The sequence below is a fragment of the Alligator mississippiensis genome, chromosome 3 (genome assembly GCF_030867095.1).
Source record: "Alligator mississippiensis isolate rAllMis1 chromosome 3, rAllMis1, whole genome shotgun sequence".
Lineage (NCBI taxonomy): Eukaryota > Metazoa > Chordata > Crocodylia > Alligatoridae > Alligator > Alligator mississippiensis.
In genome coordinates this window covers 188,408,927-188,430,797 of record NC_081826.1, presented here as the reverse complement: position 1 = coordinate 188,430,797, position 21,871 = coordinate 188,408,927, and the positions used below count along the sequence as shown (strand labels likewise).

The 21,871-nt window shown below is 40.5% G+C and overlaps 1 protein-coding gene across 3 annotated transcripts in view; it reads left to right on the top strand.

The window, feature by feature from the left end:
* The window catches only part of KDM4C (lysine demethylase 4C), a 490,147-nt gene that overhangs the window by 216,531 nt on the left and 251,745 nt on the right, over positions 1 to 21,871 (top strand). The window lies entirely within an intron of this gene.

The following is a 21,871-nucleotide window of genomic DNA, read 5'->3' as shown; positions in this document are numbered from 1 at the left end:
TACTAGAAATTATCAGTGTAATTGCTTTCTTTAACCTCAGATCATTGCACAATTCCTAAGACTCCAGACTGGCTTTTGTTGTTAAAGAAAAATGAAACAATTTTGTCTTTGAAAATACTCTGCTTTTATCTGTAGTATATAGCTCTCATTCCTGAGAATCAGGCTGGTGCACAAAAAAGTTATTTGCATTGATAAAGCCTTTTTTTTTTTTTTTTTTGGTTGACATAAGAAACCTACATATGTTATTTTTCACTTAGCAGACAGTGATTTGATTCCCATCTGCCTATACTCTTCATGGCCAAATGTACAGAAATCTGTTTGGACTGATGGTATTCATTCATCCAGACTAAAATGAGTGAAAGATTCCATTTTCTAACAAAGGATGATACCTTTTCCCAGCTCTGGCAACATTATTCAGGTTTCTTGTGATTTGCATTAGGTAAAAGCTTAAGTCAGCTATCCACTGCTGCATTTTTTTTTTTTTTATTAGGCAAATATTTTGCTTAATACCAAAATCGATCTGTTGATTTGCTGGTCCATTTCATGGTGGTGTTGATTAGCATGAATGTAACTGTCTGCACCTGATATTTGCAAGCTGAAGCTTCCAGGGGTGGAAGCTAATGACCTTGGCACCAACTCTTTATTTGTAATACTCTGAAAACACGTATGTGAAGGCTGCCTGGCACATAGCCACTTAGAAATATTATGTCCTGCCTGATGCATTTGGTAGTTTCCTTGTAGATTTATTGTGATCATGAATCCTTTAGTGTTCTTTTTGTTGAATCCAACCTACCAACATATTTTTTTATAACACAGCCCAATAGATTGCCAAAAGCCTATTTCATATTTTCCCTTTGGAGCCTTGTCTACGCTAGTCTGCTTTCCAGTCATCGTTATTATCACTGATTCAGCTCTATGACTGGTAGGAACAGTGAGAGCTTCAGTGTAAACAAGCTGCTAAAGGCCATTGACATTTTTACCACTGTGTCATCTAAACCTGCTGTGAACGAGGTCAGTGAACTTGATGGTGAAATTGATGGCCATTTCAGGAACTTTGTCAGAGCTCATATCATAGCTACTTCTGTGGAGTGTATTGGTAATAAGATTTTTCAGGGAAAATTGGGGATGAAGGATAACATAGAAACATTCTGTTGATTTTTCTGTGGTAGCCTGTGTAACATCCTGTTGTTGGAGCCTAATGGTAATACCCTTTTGTCCATCTTGTGATTTTTGAGGAGGATGAGATAGGGCTGTCTTTATAAGAACTCTTTAACTGGATAAAGAGGGGGTGGCAGTATCAAGTGAGGCACTTGCCTTCCCACAAAAGGCCAGTCTACATTCTGGGGAAATTAGGTTTAGAAAAGCTAGAGCATCTTTAGAAAACTCAAATTTTGAAAAATAATTCCTGTAAAATACAAGCTCGAAGAATTGTATACAGCAGAAAATTTAGCCAAAACCTCACTATTCTGTCATGGAAAGCAGAAGTTGAATTTCCAGTAAGATTGGGTTTCATGTAGAAGAAATGCATAGTTTGCATTACAGAAGCTGTGCATATTTTTGGTTTGTTTTGCCCTAAAATGTTGTTGTATCAGCACTAGTTCATTGTTTTAGTAAGGCAGCAAAGTTAAAATGCTTAAGACAACCATATTAATTTGCTTATATTTTAGGGATTTTGATTGACTACTTATGAGGTGAAATCAGGATTTGTCAGCTTGCAGTATTTATCATGTGTACAGGTTGCATTTAGATATTTTTGAAAGAATGAGTCTAACATTAATTTGTAAAGATGAATTTCACCACAGAATCAAACACTTTAAATCAATTAAAACAATTCTCTTTCAATTTTTTTCTTTTGAGTAATTTGTATACAAACTTTACATTTTATTGGAACATAAAAATGTTTTTATCTATATGACAGATCGTATTTTGACTGGGCATAATAGTGTCCAATAATATTCCATTCAGTGTGTAGCCAGTAGGTCAGTGTACATTCCAAAGGTCACTCTACAACTCTAATTTTTATTCCCTTCTCATACATAAGGATGAACTCCTTATCTTCTGAAGTCTTAGAAAAAAAATTCAAAGTTTTTATCTATTGCAGCCTGTGTTGCATTAAGCATTTGTTTAATATTGTATCTGCCACATTTATAAGTAATATTTAACAAGTAAAATCTTTTCCTCCCAGTAATAAGTAACTGTGAAGACAAGTAGGAATGGTGGTCACATTACTGTACTATTTAATTTCTCCATCTTCCCCTTCATCATTTATTGTATTGTAACTGTGTTCAGTCTTGAGAGAAGTTCTGCATTTGTTCTTCCTTTTGTCTTAGAATGGAAAGTTCATCTTCCAGGAATTGGTCTTAATAAATTATAAAGAAGATTTAGTGCCATACATTTTATTGCTGTACTACTTCAAAACATGCGAGTGTATGATTTGGACTTTTTTATTGTGTTGCTGCTAAGATTCAGATAAGCTTGAACCTTTGGGAATTCACTGATATTTGAATTGCAGTAGCTTTACTAATCTCTCTACTATATTTCATATTAGAATCTGTCCTTTTTAAGTGTTTGGGTTGCATTTACATTGAAAAATATTATGCTACAACTACTGTGCTTTCAGTCTTGTATCTTAATAATGTCTCTAGGATTCAAAATATGTCTTTTTTTCTTTTCATAGGGATAGCAAAATCAGATTGGAGAATTATAATAAAATCTGGCATAGAGCAAAGCTGATTATTAAGGTACAGCAGGCTGTGTATGTGAGATAGTGTAGATTAATGTGCAGATTGGTTTCATAGTGAGGTACGAGGTGAAAAGAGTCCCCTGATGCATGAATTAAATTTAATCGGCATAGCTACATAGGGTGTGTTTATGCAGGAGAATTAATGTTTTGTAGCATGTACTAGCACAGGCTTTAGTATGTGCTAGCACCCAGCATATAAAATAAAGGTGCATCAATATGTTGGTTGCATATCAGATCGGCACCAATAAAAGGAAAATTAACGTTATTGGCCCTCGGCCTTTTTTGGCGTGTGTAGACTATAACATCATCCATAAATATAACATGCCCGGGCGGGGAGGGCAGATTGAGGCTCCCATGGTGAGAGAGGCAGCGGGGAAGTGGGTGATATTATCAGCACAACTCAATTCCCCCACTGCTGCTGGATGGGTAGGGGACCCCCAGGGCAAAGGCAGCAGAGTGGAAAGCCCTTGGCTTACAGTGGGCAGCCTGCCTCTGCCCTTGCCCTGCTTGGCTTCACTCCCAAAAGCATCCCCGTGCTTAAAAATGGTGGCAGTAGTGTGCGAACAATAACGCATTTGATGAGCTTTAGTTCAAGCACCTTTGTTGCCATTTTTAAGCATTGGGATGCTGATCTCCTGGATGAGCCACCCATAGTTCCATCCTGCTCCTCACCCCGGCCCCTGTTCCCCACTCCGGCCCCATTCACCGCCCTGGTTAGGTAGCACCCCCAGCCTCTGCCCCACTCCATCCATCCCTGTGGGGGCCTCGATCTGCTCCCCCCACTCCCCTTCCCCTCCCAGACTTACTTGCAGGGATCTGCTCTCCATGCTGCCTGGCTGCACTCCTGTAAATTGGTTATCGGATTGGTATCAGCTGATATGACTCATGAATAATCAGCTATTGGTATCAGCCAAAAAAAACTTTATTGATGCACTCTCAATACAAACACTTGGGGGACCTTGGATTGGTGTGTAGTGGTTGCATGTTCTAAATCTTGAACTACTGTGAAATTGTTGCAGTTTTTGCCTGTGCTAGCTAATTTAAATTTGCACAGGTATGATGGTTCATGCTAAAGTCGCACCTTTTTGCTGTGTAGACGAACATAGTCTATATTCCTTAGTTATAAAATTTACTTTTGTATAAGCATAGAGAAAATTTTAAAGTTAGCTGTATTTGTATAAAATAGTACTGTGCCTAGTGTGTTAGTTCCTGGCAAGTTATTATCAGTTCCAAAGGTAAGCACACTTTTTTTTTCTTTTCTATGATTTTTGATTTTACTGTGCTTTTGTTTAGTTGTGTTGCAGTTTTGCTCACATTTCCCAGTTTTTTCATCTCACACATTGCTTCTTAGAGCTTCTCCTTTAGCTGCGGCCATATAGTTTAGCTTTCTGTATCTAACACCATGCATCTCTTTTGCTCCATCATCACTGCGCACTAAAATATAATTAGGTTTTCGGTCTTTAACTCTATTTAACAGGGTCTCTTACTGAAAGCTCTAGTATCACAGGTAAAATGAGTAACCTCTCCAATCCTCTATATCAGTGGTCACCAACCAGTGGATCTCAATCCACCAGTAGATCTTGGAACCTCTTGTGTTAGATCTCAGAGGCTTTTGGAGTCTATTGAGGCCCCTGCAAGGAGGGACAGTGCTGCAGACACAGGGGCAGGGGTAAGTTGAGTGGGGCCCTGGCCAGGCGGGACTTACCCGCTGGGGAGGTGCATCCCCAAATAATTTTTTCTCTCTTTGCCTCGATCTTCCCCCCTCTTCCCTCCCCACAGACTTACCTGGGGGGGTGGGGAAGGAGTGGCAGTAAATGTTAGATCTTGGGTTGCTTTTAAATGCCAAAGGTGATCTCCTACTTAAAAGGGTTGGAGACCACTGCTCTATATCCTGGATGTTGTTAAGATAGGACTGGAATCCTATTTCAAGTGTCTAGCCATGTATTTAAAGCAATCAGATTTAGGCTACAGAAGGACACATGACATAAATATCAGACAGGAAGAACTTGAGATGTAGTGTTATTTCTTTCCCAGATGTTTGCAAATACTCACTTTAGCTGATGCTGAAGCCACAAAAGGTTTTTCCTGGGTAAAGTCAGTAGTCGGGAACTTGGTCTACACATTTTAAATGCAAAGCTCACTTCTTTTTTCTGGATTGTTCTCAGATGAAGTTAAATCATGCTTCCAATTTGAGCAATCTCAAAAAATGGCTCTTCCCACCTTGTGCAGCCACTCAGGTGGAAGAGCATTGTTTCATTGCTTTCATCAGACAATCCAACCCTATGCTGACAGTTAGCAAAACATTTCCATTTCAGTGCAACCTTTTGGAACTAGAGGTACATCTAAACTACCTGCTGCAGTGTAGTTTATACACTGTTAAACTAGTTGAAAATAAGCTTGTTTAGTTACTAGATGTAGTCCAGTTGTGGGTAAATGTACCTGAATTAATTTTATACTGCTAGATTGCTCTGCGTAGCTAGGTTTCTTTTTGTAGTTGAGTTAGCTTGGGTTTTTCTGTGTTGCAGTTTTTCTAGTCTGACCAATGCAAGTTTGAATAAAGACACAGTGGTCATGTGTACATGAGATACTGACTGTGTAGTTGTTACTGCGCAGAAGCATCCCTGAACGGCTTCTTGGCATCTAGCTCGTTACTACTGTGCTATGGCTTATTACTAATGTGAAGTAGCATCGTGTCACGCTTTCTGCCATGCAAAGCTACTGCACAGCCAGCATCTCTTGTAGACGTAGCCAGTAAGTATTATACAAGAATAGCCTTTATTTGCTCTCGGTTGGGTGAGCAGGATAGAGGCAAGGGTATGCAGATCAGAAATTCCTTTAAAATCATGAATCTTTCATTCCTTGAATAATCCAATCCCAGGCTAAAACATGGGCAAATGGGTAATACCTAATGTCTAAACTATTTCCATTTTTTACATTCTAGTTCAGTGGTCAGCAACCTTTTTAGGCTGTGGACCACAGTGACCCATCTTGGGTTATAAGTGGGACCTGGCCATTGCTACCGGTGCTTCTTCCTACCATGGAATGGGGGAAACCACTGCTGCCAAAGCTCCATGTTTGCAGGCCAGATCCAATGGGTTCATAGACTGGATCCATCCTGTGGGCCGTAGACTCCTAATCCTTGTTTTAGTATCTCAACGGTTTAACTTGCTTCCTACATTCCTGGATTATCTTGTTTGATACCAAGGCAATTGGACAAATACAACCTGATTATATCAGTTTAACTTAGATATTCAAAGAAGGAACATAGAGAGTGGGCACATCTACGTGTACAATTAATTCGACTGAATAAACTTTGGTACAGTTTGTGTCAGAGTTTATTGCTCCTGGGTGCTGCGTTTGCACATACACCTGGGACCACAGCACATGGAGCCAGGTCAGAGTAGTCCTGGTCCTCAGGGGATCTGAGGGGTTGGCTTGTGAGCCCAGGACTGCTCTGACCTGGCTCAGTGTGCTGTGGAGGAGCTGGCTGGGGCACGAAGATGCTGTAGTGTGGCAGCCTCACACTCAAGCACCTTTGTGCTCCAGCCAGCCCCATCAGCAGCTACACTTGCACTGGTGTACTAAATAACACTGCCACAGGATAATACTTGTGTTTGCAAGTACTAACCTACGGCAGCATTTCTTAGTTTTCTGCAGCCTAATAAGGCTGCATGTGTAGATGCTGAGACTTTATGGCAGAGCTGATTAGGCAACTCCATGATAAACACCTTGTGTAGATGTTCCAGTGTATACATTAAACACTCCTTAACCATTTAATCCTTTCGGCAACTTCCTAGTCTTCCTACCTTGTTAAATTTCAAGGTGGACTTTACCAACAAAAACGTTTGAGATTTAGGGACTTATGGGAGTTAACCCTTTTCTTCAATCTTATGTAGCCCTACACCTCCAACTCAGACAACACTATATATGCTGTAGTGGGCAGTGTGAATGTATCCTAAAAGTGCTGTTGGCCTTGTTGGCAACCAGAGCACACTGTTGGCTCGTGCTCAGCTTATCGTTTATTGTAACCCCCAGGTCCTTGTCTGTAGTACTGAAGTCTAGCTAGACAGTCCATATTTGTGCATGGAGTTATTTCGTCCCAAAGCAGGATTTTGCACTTACTTGTCCTTGTTGAATCTCATCTGATTGTTTGTTGACCATTTTTCTAGTCTATCCAAGTCATTCTGTCCTCCAGAGTGTCTGTAATTGCAGCCGACTTGGTGTTATCCTCTAATTTCTTAAGCATCCATTCAATCCCATCATCCAAATCATTAATGAAGATGTTCAATAAAATTCTGCACAGGTATTTTTATATCCCTATACACATGGCAGGTCTGTAACTGCTTTTGCACATTGATTAAGAACTTGAGTTTAAATAACTACATCTTATTATCCTTGTTACGGAGGAAGAAATACGAGATACAAGAAATGTGGTTTAATTAGGCTGTAGTGTTATTAACTCATCTTTGAACAGGCACAATATTTCATTTGTTTCAGGTATGATTCCTTTAATCCTTTTAGTTCGCTGTGAGTTGCCATCAGCACCCTGACCCTTCGTAGCTGATCACCACCCCACTGCTGGAACCCCACTGCCCTTTTCACACACAAAGGTTAAAGGCCTGGAAAACAAGATTGTTTCCTTGCTCTACCACATGCTAGGACCTTGAATCCTTTTCACTGCTTGTTTAGGAGATACTTTCCTTAAGTCTACTTGCAGTTCTGCCTTTCTTATAAAACCAGAACCCCAGTAAAACAAGTAGCTTCATTGGGCATCTGCCAAATGGAGGCACCAGCAATTATCCAAGTTCCTTGTTAGTTAACATCCCCTCACCAAGATTGGCCCAAATATACCAGCTCATTGGTCAGAGAGTATGCTGAAATGTGCATGAATAATTCGAGTACAAAAAATATTTATCAGTAGGTGCATTTACATGTGTGCTTTACTGCATAGTAGACTAATTAGCACCACAGTAAGATGTTAAGATCTATCACATGTGCTCGTATTAGGGAACAGTACTATCTTATAGTGGACTACTTTATTTTTATGCGAATGTACAATGTTCACTTTAGGTGGCTGCTTTCAGGCTGCCAGAATGTATAAGAGGGATATCAGCTTTTCCTAGAGCAGGACCGTTTCCCCCTGCCCCCCCCAGTTCATAACCGCTTCTATCCTGAGGCGCTGGCTGTGAACTTCCAGGGTGCTTGGTCCTCTCAGCTGGGTCCAGTGCCTAATACTGAGCTTGTGGATCTCTAGGTCTCATTCTATTCCTCTTGAAAACCATATTATAATGATGAGCTCGGGGTAGCTCCATAGCAGCTGCCCGCAGTTTCTTGGCCACCCTAACCAATCAACTCTTCTTCAAGTCTTTCAGAGAACTACTTGACTTCAGCAGGGCTGAATCTCATCTGCTGGTCTTCTCAGGCTTTAGCTAGATTTATCTTTTATTTGCCACCTTCCAGACCTAGCATTGGCTACAGGTAAAGTACAGCAGCCAGAGACCCTACTTTAACTTCTTGACTGGGAGAAAGACACAGTCCCATCATATGAATAAACAGCAAAATTAGCACATTCATCCATTGGGACTCATTCTCCAGTGGGCTGTTAGGATTGCTAATCAGCTAAAAACCCTTTATTAAATTTAAGGCCATTAACTGTTATAAAGTTACTTTAAACAAATACTATATATTAGATAACCCTTATCATAGGATTTACTAATGACTATAGTGTGACATCAAATATGTCCATTTCCACACACATGCTGAAAATACTTAAAACTCTGGGCTGTGAAGAAATTCTAACTGTCCCATGCTGGTTGGTTCTAGCAGATTCAGCTCACACTAGCAAAAAAGCCCCTCCCTTGTTCTGTTTGATCTCCCTACATTTCTCACTACAGGTTTCCCACAATTTTATGTGGGTTCTTTATATGTGAATTTGCTCTTATGCGATGAACATATTTAGACCCATAATTCATTATATGCGAGGTAAATTTACTCTTATGTGATCAGCATAGATGCCCTCCCACCCAAGCAGGTAAGTCTGTGGGGAGAGGAGAAAGGGCTGTAGTCCCACTCACCCCAGCCCTGGCTGCAGCAGCCCCGGGAGCAGTTGGCGCCAGCTGCCTGCAGCCTCTGGAGCAGCCCAGGAGCAGAGGTGAGTGGGGACAGGCAGAGCATGGTGCAGCCCAGTGGCTGCAGGCAGCTGGTGCCACCCGCTTCTGGGGCTGCTGCAGCTGGGGCTGGGGTGAGTGCCGCTCTGTTCTCTCTGCTTTGCTGCCTTGTGCAGCCCCGAGAGTGGCACTCCTCCCCTCGCCTCTTCTGTAGTCCCAGCCTCACTCTCTCCCTCTTTCACCTCCATGGGAACCTATCTCTATTTGTTACATCGTAAAGTGGGTTCACTTTATGCAAATTTGATTTATGTGCCATTCTCCGGGAATGCACGTGCAGAATAAATTGAGGGAAACCTGTACTCCATCTTCAGTTTGAGGGTTTTGTTTCCCAAAAATTAATGAGATCTAACCTTGAAACTTTTTTACATGCCTATTTTTCTCTAAACACTAGATTTTCTTAACTTTAGTACAGTATGATTTCTCCCCAAGAGCCTCACATACATCCCACATGCATATGAATGTTAGCTGTCAGTTGCCTGTGTCTTCCAAACCCAATCAATTTCCATGATGAATAGTCATGTAGTTTAGTAACCACCCAATTTATTCATGCCCTGGTCTTTTCCATATGTGTAAAGGACTCAATTTATTCTCTGGGTTTGGTCATTGTAGTTGGCTCCCTCCTTAGTCATGAACACTCTTTGGGGTGTGAAAGTGAAGATTCAGGCATGGTAATTTTCTTGGATTTTCCAGGCCTCTTGGTCAGCTCCTTAAATCTAACCCATTTATTACTAATGTATATTGTTTTTGTCTCTAACTCAGTTTCCAAACACGTCAGTTTAGTGATTAGGGAGGTGGTGTGGAACATAGGTCCTTTGTGCTTATTTTCCTGTCAGTAATCTTATGTACAAGCCAAAGTGCAGTGAAGTTAATAGCCTTGTATTCTCTCAAGAATCCATCTGTGCTGCAAATAAAAATGTACCCACATAGCCTATTACCATCACAGCTGGTCCCAAATCCTGGGATCCAGTTACCTAGTGGCAGGTGCAGCAGGGGTTCGTGGCATACCTGCTCTGGGGTTCTGCCTCTGGATTGCATGTATACCTCTCTTATTTTTAGGATGAACAGTATGTAAAAAATTCTCTATTAGAAACAGTAGGTTTATAACTTCTGCATGCATATACATGGCTTTTTAGATCCTCAGGAAGGAAGCTTATACATAGTATTTCTTATCTGTCACATTTACCAAGGTTTGACTGGGGTACTAGGTACAGCAGCACATCAAATGAAGGCCTTTGGTTTTTCCTTTTCAGGCCCGAGTTTCCCCTGTAGTCCTTGCCACAACAACATTAAACCGTGCTTCATTTTTCCCAACTCCATCTGGGCTCTTAGCTGCAGAAACCACAAACATGTCACATCTTCTCTCATTTTAACTGGGGGTAGGAGTCTTACATGGCATCAGAATAGCTGAAGCTGTAAGGATTGGGTTTAAGTAACGGGCCAGTGGGTTACGAATTGAGCCATGCTTTTCCACCCACCTATTCAAGTGATGCCTTTCTTTCTTTCCAATTTTTTTCCTTTGCTGTGGGCGAAGGGAATACTGAAGAAATTACTCTCCTTTCTGTCAGTCCAGGCAGTGCCTTTGTGGGGCCTGCAGTTTCTCTGAATAGTTATACAATGAGTGCAAGCGTAAGTTTTCCAGGCAAAAATATTATTTCACCAATAAGTGCAGACTGCTTGTAGTGTATGACTTGACTGAACTTGAATGAATTATGTCAAACTAAAAAAAGACTCATTAAAAATGTTGTTGTACTAAGCAAACAATATTTTTTTTATTTACTGTGGGGAAAAGGTAAGTAATAGATTGCCAGCCTAAATTCAAGAAAAATGTTATCTATAATATCACTTAGAAGCTAAATGAAATCTTTTTAGGCCTTCAAAGCTAAACTTTTCATTACTATATTTATTGCCTTTCATGGATGATGCATTTTACTGTGGTCATTTTTAAAATTGGTATTTGGCTGTCTTTCACTTCCTTCCCACAAAGATATACAACCCATGAAATTTATATATTTGTTAAATAGACCTTGAGTTTTTTTTTTACCTTTAAGTGTAACCCATTTGTCTTCAACTGTTAACTAACGACAGTTTACAATTAAATGTATATCATACCTAAAGAATATCAAAGTTCACTACCTCTTTTGAAACTATAATCACTGCTGGACAGATGTTATTGGCCTATAAACCTTGCGAGAGCTAACTTTCTCTAGATTTTTTTCTTGTTCTTCATGTCACGGTGCAATTAGTTGGGGCTTTTAGAAGTTTACAAAGGGGGGAAACTCAACCATTTGAGAATGGAAAGTTTCAGGGTAGTGGTTTGTTTTAGTTCTTACATTATATGAGCTCCTCAAGCAATAGTATTCACAAAAATTAACATTGTGAAAAAATAATAATGGCTTCTGGCTCCTAGAAAAATGCCTCGTCATGGGCAACTTCTTTCCCAAATATAGGAAATAAACTCTGTGATTTTGCACCAACATTTCCACAGTAAAAAGCACTGAACATTCAGGGTATGAGCATTTTGTACAGTGAGTTTGTTTAAATATTGCAGTAAATTTATGTCGGTCACTGGTTGTGATCATGATAATGATTTACCAAAATACAAATAAAATGAGCTTATTTACTAATTGCAGTTTGATTAGTTTAAATGTAAAAAGCAAAGTGTTAGGGAAAATTTACTTGACATATACTAGTCATAGGGTTAAATCTACTTGCAAGACATTGATAGAAAGAGGAAAGCATTTTTTGAATAGCAGTGTTTTAAGAGGAATTTCAGCTTATCACGTTGTAACCCTGCTTCGGCTCTTAGGAATTAGTGATGGTTGTTTACTTCTCTTTTGAGTGCTTTCCTCAGAGGTGTTTGTTGCTCCCAAATGTTTTCCTACTTTTAGAAAATATGCATTTCTCTGTAGTTAATCAGAACTTCCCCAGAGAAATCTGATCAGAAATCAGAACAGTGAAGACCACCTACTTGTATTTTTGAGCAGTTTTAAAATACTTTAAGCTTGCTGATTCATTCAGTTGGTTTTATACTTTAAAAGCAATACACAGTGCAAATTGTACTAGAACCTCAGATTACTAACAAACTCTTTAAATTTGTGTTTTGCCTCCTGGATTGCATGAGTTACATTGACAAGTTCCTTTATTTCCCCAATAATCTTAACATTCCACTGTTTAGTCTTTCAGTAAAAATATATATGTTTTTATATATTGTTTAAAAATATTAGGTCACTAACTTAAAAATAGGGCCTTTGTAAGGCTTTCCAGGGGAATATGAGAATGTGTAGCAAAAGATACCACATTCTCACATACATTACACCCCAGAATAAAATACATACCTTGTTTTTGAAAGGCAGAATGAGGAAGAAACTATCTTTAAGTATCTGTACTTACTATCTGTAAGTAACTGAGTAGCAGCAACTAGGAAGCCAAGCCTGCTCATTGTTCTGCTTCCTGTGGATTGTATTTTGACTTAACTTTTGCTTTTGTTGGATAAACGGGAGAAACTTCTCTTACTGTATTGTCTTGCATGAAATGTACACTTTAATTTCCAGCAGCCATTTTTTGGATAAAAATATGCGTGTTGTATGTGAGAAAATATGGTATAGTTCCTAACTATAGCCTGCAAGACAGAAAACTAAGGAAATTTATGTTGTGGTTCTCTTTCTTGGTCATATTCAAAGTTGATTTTGATTAAAAGATCTCATTTATGTGAGCCTGCAAAAAAATGAATTCTATTTTGACTGCTGTGGGAATCGCAATTGATGACCCGGTATGCTTATCATTTTTTGTTAGAGAAGATTCCAGACTGAGCTAACTTGATGTTTAGATGATCTTCATCTTGGATGATCAGTTGCAGTCCAGTTGTGCGAAACCTCCTTTCATTCTCTTTTAAATATTTAGCTGCACAAATAATTTATCTTGTCGTTGTATACCGTGAGATGCAGAAACGTAAACACAGTATAAATGTGTCAGGAAATTTATATTTTTAAATATATGAAACAACTATATAAATAACAGTTATAAAAGTAAAATATCTGTTTTTTATGTAGCGTTTATTATTTTAATTTTAATGTAGAGTTTATTATTAAAAAATATAGCAAAACTGAGTGAGCAGTCAAGTAACAAGATTTAAAAAAAACCCAACCCTGAATCGCTAAAGGTAGCCCTGGAATCCATAATGAGACTTCTAGTCTGATAGTAAAAAAATATGAAGCACCCCACACTTGCTGCTGCATACTTTGTCACATGAAAGAGAGGTTTGTTCAGAAGTATAGACCTAGGAGTTGAATGTTTTGAATTTATTTGACAATATTGGCCAAAATAATCTTTTTTGCAATTAGTATAATGACTGTCATTTAGTGGAAACTGATTTTTCTTTGCATTACTTGAAGGCAAAGCATTTCAGCTATAATGACCATCCTAGATTGAAACTTGATTTTTCATATATTCAAAATATTACATGAAAATTTGGCTTTCCACACCATAAAAACCTCTTGGTTAAAAAAAAAAAAAAAAAAAAAGTAGAATCTGCCTTATTGATATCATGAGGAACTTGCATCATGTTTAGAATGAAGTGAAATAGTACTGCTTAGGGATCAGGTCCTTGGCGAATGATTTAGAAGTAGTGCAATAAATGCATCATTTTGTATTTTCCTGACATGAGCATTAACTGGTGAAACCTAACAGTGCTCATTAGGAGCCTCATCATGCCTCTAGAAACTGCTTGGAGGTAGGGTGGCAGGGGAAGATGCATGGTGTATCTAAAAAGATTGGCCCTTCAGGTACCATGTTGTTACTGTGGTATATATGAGATTTTGCAACACACTAAGTTTAGTGTCCTAGAACTGTATGTTAACCGGTTTGTTGGAGAAAGGCATTTCTTCTCGTTTCCTGGGCTAAGTACAGACTGTCAGAAAGCCTGAGGCTGAATCAATTAAATCTTTGCAGGTTAGTCTAAGTTGAATTTTTTAACTGAAATACAAGTGAACAGACATTCACTTTTGGTTACCAGAAATACAGCCACATGCTTACAGTGGCCCAGGCCAGAAGCATAGGGGCGCTAGGGCGTGCCTCCCTGCTCCGCTGGGTAAGACAACTTGGGCCAAGGCTAGCCCACCCACCTGGTAAGGGGGAGAGGGTTGCAAAGCATCCTGGGGTGCTGGGGGACTGTGAGTTAACTTGAATCTGGAGGGGATCTGGCACAGAAGTTCAATAAACCAATTTAACCTAAATCAATTAGGTCTGATACTATGTCCATCCAGGTTTGTCTTCAACTGGTTTCAGCCACTTCGAAAGGAGTTTATGTGCACTGAACCTCTGTTTTGTTACAGATTTGAACCAGTTTCCTATCACTTATACCAATTTATGTGTAACTTCTGTCACTAGCCCTGATGTTGATCAGCTTCAGTGCACATTCTACAACAGCAGCTTGGCTCAGCCTTATTGTTATCTTAAGATGGCAGAGCCACCAATGTTAGTATGCTAATATGTATGTGTATGTATATATGCTATGTGCGTGTTTGAGTGTGTGTGTGTGCTGAAAATGAATGGTGATGCTTAATACCTCTATTCATTTCTAAGCACTGTCACTTACTATCAGTACTATCAATAGGTTGGCCAGTAGAAAGCTGATTTGTCATTTGTCTGTTTGATAGGGCTTCTCAGAGTCACTAACAATATGTTGAAGCTAAAGTTATTCATGGGGAATTTCTGACTTTTTAAAAAAGAATAAAAGGCAGAATGTAACTTGAATGCTGTTGCTCTACCTTTTAGGTGGGCAGGTTACTCTTTAAAGATGAAATTCATCCATTGATTTAGGGGCTTTGGAAGAGACCCCATTTTAACAGAATTCAAATGGGTTCTGGTTGAGAACCATTCAGAGTTTGCGTTGAAGAGGTGCACTTTGCCACCTCTTTATCCATGTGTTTGTAGAGCAGAGCTCCTCATTTACCCTTGTGTAGGTGACTGTACTGGAAGATTAAGTGAGAAAATGGATGGTAAATTGGACATTAGTCTACTGAATTATGGCAATGTGGGTTATAATTCTATTTAGCATAGGGCCTGTGGAGGAAGCTGTGGGGCTGTTGTGCATTCTGATTGCAGACATCCCTAATGATTACTACACTGTTTCTTCCTCTGAAGCTAACTTATTCTTATTTAAAAACCTGGTTTCACCAGATTCTGTTTTCACTCTTGTCAAACAGTTTTTTCTTGCTTTTTTTTAAAAAGTAGTTACAGTTTAACTGGTTCACTAGTTATATTTAACTGCTAAGTTAACTGTCTCTGAAAGCAGCATTTCTTGTCAGTGATTGCCAGAAGTTCTGCCACCAGTGATACCAAATCATAATTCAATTTAATTGTTTCTGAATTTTTAAAAGTTGGAAAATGCAGAATATAAAAGCCAAAAAAGATTAAAAACTCCATATTGAAATCTGGCTTTTTTTGGTGAAGACAAAAAATCATTTACTAAAACTACAAGTGAAAAATTGTCTTTTAAAACATCTGGAATTGGATTTTGGCTTATATTTTCCTTCTTAGCTTAATACAAATAGCTTACTCTTATCTTTTTTGTATATGATACTCATTTGTGTGACTGGTGGTAATTTTCAGCACTGTTGTATCTCTTGCTGCAGGTTGCCACATTTCTGAATAATAATAATTTTTCCTACAAAAAAGAACTTGGATGTAGATATTAAAGAAGTATTGTAGATTAGGTTTCCTAGACAGAAAGAAAGAAAATACATTGGTTCTGGAACAGAATACATTATCGTTTTTTGGCTGTATCAATAGTTAATTTCTATTTTGATGTTGTTACTTTACTGATGTTATGGAGAATGCGGTGCATTTAAACTTGCATCATCTTTACTCTCTGTGACTCCCCCTCCCCTTGGTTTTAAAAACATGATAGCATATACATCTCCCAAAGAAATGAGCAATTTAAATAGGGAAATGACTGGGGTAATTTAATCTGTAGTGACTATAGATGCAGGAATATGAAACGCTATGATATTTTAAAATTAAACATGCTAAACTTTGTTTTATTAAGAACTTTCTGCAAAAAGGTATTTTTGTACAGGATTCTGAGTGGACAGTACTTTTTAGTTTCATACTTTTCATAAAGGGGCCTTTATGCTGGAACCCACAACATAGAATCCCTGCTCTTATATCTGATATTTATCCTCCGGGATGGCAGATTTGCAGAAATACCTTTCTTCATCTTTAATGAAAAATCCACAGAAATGTGAAATATGACTGAAGTTGCAAGTGAACATAAAGATACCAAATTTGTTAGGCTACAGCAACTACCATGAATATAGTGTTAATGCTATGGTTCCATTCACTGGCTTACTTTAAAAAAAGACAGAAAGAAAGAGGACTTCTGTGGCTGAGGAGTTCATAAATGAGATGGCTGAGGAGTAGATAAAGGAGAAAATTCTTTTGCTAAAGCTAGCAGGATACGTGACCCGTTTACAGTGACCAATCTGTTAGATCTGTAAAAAGCGGTAAATACAATTGTTAGGTTAATAGTAATAGTAACATTTCTTGTAGAGATAGGAAAATATTAATGCCATTGTACAATACCGTGGTAAGACCTCATGGGATTATAGGAAAGTAGAGCCTGAAAGTACCTCACGAGGTCCTTTAGTCTAGCCCCCTGTTCACATCAGGATTCCCAGTCAAATGTCTGTCTAGCCTGCTTTTGAAAACTTCCAAGGACGGAGATTCCACAGGTTCCCTAGATAACCTGTTCCAATGCTTGGCCACCCCCATAGTTGTAAAGTTCCTCTTCATCGCCAATCTAAATGTCCTCTGTCACAGCTTGAGGCCATTGCTTCTAGTCCTGTCTCTTGTGGCCATAGAGAAAAGCCTATCTTTGTTTTCTGTAATTACCCTTTAAGTATTTGAAGACAATTATCATATCCCTGCTCAGTCTTCTGTTCTCCAGACTAAATAATTGTAGTTCTTTCAGCTTTTACTCATAAATCATGCTTCTGGGTCCCTGAATCATTTTGGTTCCTTTATGCTGGGCTCTTTCCAAACTGTCCACATTCTTCTTGAAATGTGGGCCCCAAAACTGGACACAACACTCCAGGTGAGATCATACCAGTGCTGAAAAAAGCAAAAGCATCACTTCCTTTGATTTGCAAGTGACACTCCTGTTAATACAGCCCAGGGTGCTGTTGGCTCTTTTGGCAAAAAGAGCATACTGTTGGCTCTCATTCAGCTTATGGTTTACTGTAATCCCCAGGTCTTTCTATGCAGTTCTGCTGCCACTTGATTCAGATCTGATTGTTTGCAGACCATTTTTCTAGTCTATCCAGGTCATTCTGGATCTTGGACCTACCCTCTGGAATATTGCAACTCCACCCAACTTGGTGTTGTCCCCAAATTTGCTAAGCTTACACTCAATCTCATCATCCAAATCATTAAACATATGGTATGATTTTAAACAATATCATACCAAGGACAGACCCCTAAGAAACTACTCAATACCTCCTCCCAACTACACATCAAGTGATTGATGACTACTGGTTGAGCACGGTGATCTAACCAGTTATGTAGACACCTTTTGTTTAGTCTGTTTTAATGAAAATGTCATGGGAGATCAAATCAAAAGCCTTGCTAAAGTCATGGTATATCTCATCTACTGCTCTTCTCTCATCTGCAGAGCCTGTTACCTTGTCATAGAAGGAGATCAGGTTGGTCAGGCATGGCTTGGTGTTGGTGAATTCATGCTGGCTGTTCTTGACCATCGTGTTCTCTTCTTGTAGGTGCTTCACAATAGATTCCTTGAGGACCTGCTCCATGATTTTTCCAGGTATTGAGGCCATGCAGGCTAATTTATAATTTCCCAGGTCTTCCTTGTTCTCTTTCTTAAAGATGGGTACTATATTTGCCCTTATCATTCAGGACCTCACCTGACCTTCGATACGGTATCCCACCCCATACTGGTGAACAAGTTAAGAGGCTGTGACTTGGATGACTACACAGTCCGGTGGGTGGCGAATTGGCTGGAGGGTCGCACCCAGAGAGTCGTGGTGGATGGGTCGGTTTCGACCTGGAAGGGTGTGGGCAGTGGGGTCCCGCAGGGCTCGGTCCTTGGACCGATACTCTTTAATGTCTTCATCAGTGACTTGGACGAGGGACTGAAATGTACTCTGTCCAAGTTTGCAGATGACACAAAGCTATGGGGAGATGTGGACACGCCGGAGGGCAGGGAACAGCTGCAAGCAGACCTGGACAGGTTGGACAAGTGGGCAGAAAACAACAGAATGCAGTTCAACAAGGAGAAATGCAAAGTACTGCACCTAGGGAGGAAAAATGTCCAGCACACCTACTGCCTAGGAAATTACCTGCTAGGTGGCACGGAAGTGGAAAGGGATCTTGGAGTCCTAGTGGACTCCAAGATGAACATGAGTCGGCAGTGTGATGAAGCCATCAGAAAAGCCAATGGCACTTTATCATGCATCAGCAGATGCATGACGAATAGGTCCAAGGAGGTGATACTTCCCCTCTATCGGGCGCTGGTCAGACGGCAGTTGGAGTACTGCGTGCAATTCTGGGCGCCACACTTCAAGAAGGATGCGGATAACCTGGAGAGGGTCCAGAGAAGGGCCACTCGTATGGTTAAGGGCCTACAGACCAAGCCCTACGAGGAGAGACTAGAGAAACTGGACCTTTTCAGCCTCCGCAAGAGAAGGTTGAGAGGCGACCTTGTGGCTGCCTATAAGTTCATCACGGGGGCACAGAAGGGAATTCTGAGTATTTATTCACCAAGGTGCCCCCGGTGATTACAAGAAATAATGGCCACAAGCTAGCAGAGAGCAGACTTAGACTGGACATTAGGAAGAACTTCTTCACAGTTCGAGTGGCCAAGGTCTGGAACAGGCTCCCAAGGGAGGTGGTGCTCTCCCCTACCCTGGGGGTCTTCAAGAGGAGGTTAGACGAGTATCTAGCTGGGGTCATCTAGACCCAGCACTCTTTCCTGCTTATGCAGGGGGTCGGACTCGATGATCTATTGAGGTCCCTTCCGACCCTAACATCTATGAATCTATGACCTCCACAATTTCTCAGAGAGGAAAGCCAGTGGCTCTGAAATTTACCTCAGCCTGTTCCTTGAGTACCTAAGGGTGCATCCCATCTGGCCCTACCCACTTGAAATCATCTACCTTCTCTAAATAATACCTAACCTGATTTATTATTCTAGTCTGTTTTTCTTTTTTCTTTATATTTGCTACCAACTGCACTTGTCATTTGGTAGCTGCCCCTATTTGTGAAGATTATTTCAAAAGAGATATTAAAGATTTCAGCCTTCTCTGTTTCATCCATCATTAGATTGCCTTCCGCATTCCATAATGGATTTATATTTTCTCTGGTTTTCCTCTTTTGGCATATTTGTAGCTTCCATTTCTATTTCCTTTGTCTCTTTTCTACTGCATCTCAAATTGCATGACCTACAGATCGGTAGCCATCTGGGGGACAGTGATCACCTAATAATAGAATTCACCATAAGACGTTGAGTGGGTAAGGTAACTAGTAGGGTGAAAGTGCTAGACTTTAGGAAAGCTGATCTCAATGAACTCAGGCGATTAGTCAAGGACGCACTGCAGAGTAGGAGTTTTGAAGTGATGGGAGCCCAAGAAGGGTGGCTGTGCCTTAAGGAAACGATCCTTCGGGCACAAAGCAAGACGATCCCCGTGTGAGGTAAAAGAGGGAAAGGGGCCAGGAGGCTTCCCTGGCTGACCAGAGAAATCCAGGGCAGCCTAAGGGCCAAAAGGGGAGCACATAAAAAGTGGAAACAGGGAGAGATCACCAAAGACGAATATACCTCATCTGCTCGTGCTTGTAGGGAGGCAGTTAGACAGGCCAAAGCTACCATGGAGCTGAGGATGGCAACCCAAGTAAAAGACAACAAGAAATTGTTTTTTAGATATATAGGGAGTAAAAGGAAGGCCCAGGGAGGAATAGGACCCCTGCTAAATGGGCAGAAACAATTGGTGACGGACAGAGGGGACAAGGCTGAACTCAACGAGTTCTTTGCCTCAGTGTTCCTAAGCAAGGGGCATGACAAGTCTCTCACTGGGGTTGTAGAGAGGCAGCAGCAAGGCGCCAGACTTCCATGCGTAGACCCTGAGATGGTGCAGAGTCACTTGGAAGAACTGGATGCCTTTAAGTCAGCAGGCCCGGATGAGCTCCATCCGAGCGTGCTGAAGGCACTGGCCGACATCACTGTAGAGCCACTGGCGGGAATATTTGAACGCTCGTGGCGCACAGGCCAAGTCCCGGAGGACTGGAAAAGGGCCAACGTGGTCCCCATTTTCAAGAAGGGGAGGAAGGAGGACCCGGGCAACTATAGGCCAGTCAGTCTCAGCTCCATCCTTGGCAAAGTCTTTGAAAAAATTTTCAAGGCTCACATTTGTGAGAGCCCAGCAGGACAAATTATGCTGAGGGGAAACCAGCACGGGTTCGTGGCAGGCAGATCATGCCTGACCAGTCTAGTCTCTTTTTATGACCAGGTTACGAAATGCCTGGACACAGGAGGAGGGGTGGATGTCGTATACTTAGACTTCAGGAAGGTCTTCGATACGGTATCCCACCCCATACTGGTGAACAAGATGAGTATCTAGCTGGGGTCATCTAGACCCAGCACTCTTTCCTGCTTATGCAGGGGGTCAGACTCGATGATCTTTTGAGGTCCCTTCCGACCCTAACATCTATGAATCTGTGAAATTGTGCTTTGTCCTTCTTAATTTTCTCCCTGTAAGCTAGTGCAATGGTTGTATTACTAGGGAACAGTATAAGACTAAGTTTCCATGTTTTGTCGGATTCTTTTTTGAGTTTTCAACTCAAGAGATTGCTGTTTAGCTAGACAGGTCTCCTGTTACACTTCCATTGCATTGGGGTAGCTTGCTTCTATGCCCTTAAAAGGGCTTCTTTAAAGTACAGCCAGATCTTCTGGACTCCTTTTCCCCTCAGACTTGCTGCCCAGGGCATCCTGTCCTTTAGCTTCACTGGGGCATGGAGACAAAATCCAGAAGCAAGGAAAGAGCCTGGGGATCTCAATAAAAAATTAGTAAGGAGAAGAAATAATGGAAGCTTTAGCAATATTCTCAGGGAGAAGATAGGACAGTCAGCCTTGTCTGCCTGTGTCCTTAGACTCTGTAGATATACCCCTGTAAATATTATAATGAAAATTAAATCCACCATTACACAATTTCTTTCACGAACCCCTTGAGATTTCTTGCATACCCCCAGGAGGACATGTACCGTAGTTTGTCAGCCCCTGCTCTATATTGGATATCACATATTGTACTATGGGGAGAAGATGCACTGGATTGCAAACTTCTAATGTTACATGCACAAGTGTGTGCCCATAGTCACAATGAGGGTAAATGAACCTTTGAATGACTACCACTACCTTACTTGCAGGCCAAGCTATGTATAACTTGGTTCTTTTACTCCTTTAATGCCACCCCTCCTTCTGCCCACCTCCAAAAATAAAGATTAAAAAAACCAAAAAATGGAAATCTGATGTTCTTGACCTGCTTTTGTGGGTGTTGACACTCTGAAATGCTGTAATTTTTTGGCAATCATGCAATTATCAATCTTTTCATGGGTTATTAGTCTTCTCAGTTGCCTGTGCAGTTGGTAGTGTCCCTAAGAGCAAGCATCTTTGGGAAAGTTTTGCTGTACTTCAGTGTGCTGCAATTTACACCCTGCCAGGAACATTCCCTTGCGGGGGGGGGAGGGGGGGCGTGAAATATCTCCTCTACTGATGCCATGGAATATAAAAAAAGCAACTTATTGATTATACTTTTCTTTCTTTGACATATGACTTTGAAGAGTTGAGCTGTTTTACTTAGAGTGTACAGAAAAAGTCAAACTTTGGCAGTTTGATCACAAGCCTTACTGGAAAAAAATACTGTAAGTGATATGTTTCTCATTAAAAATATTTAGAAGG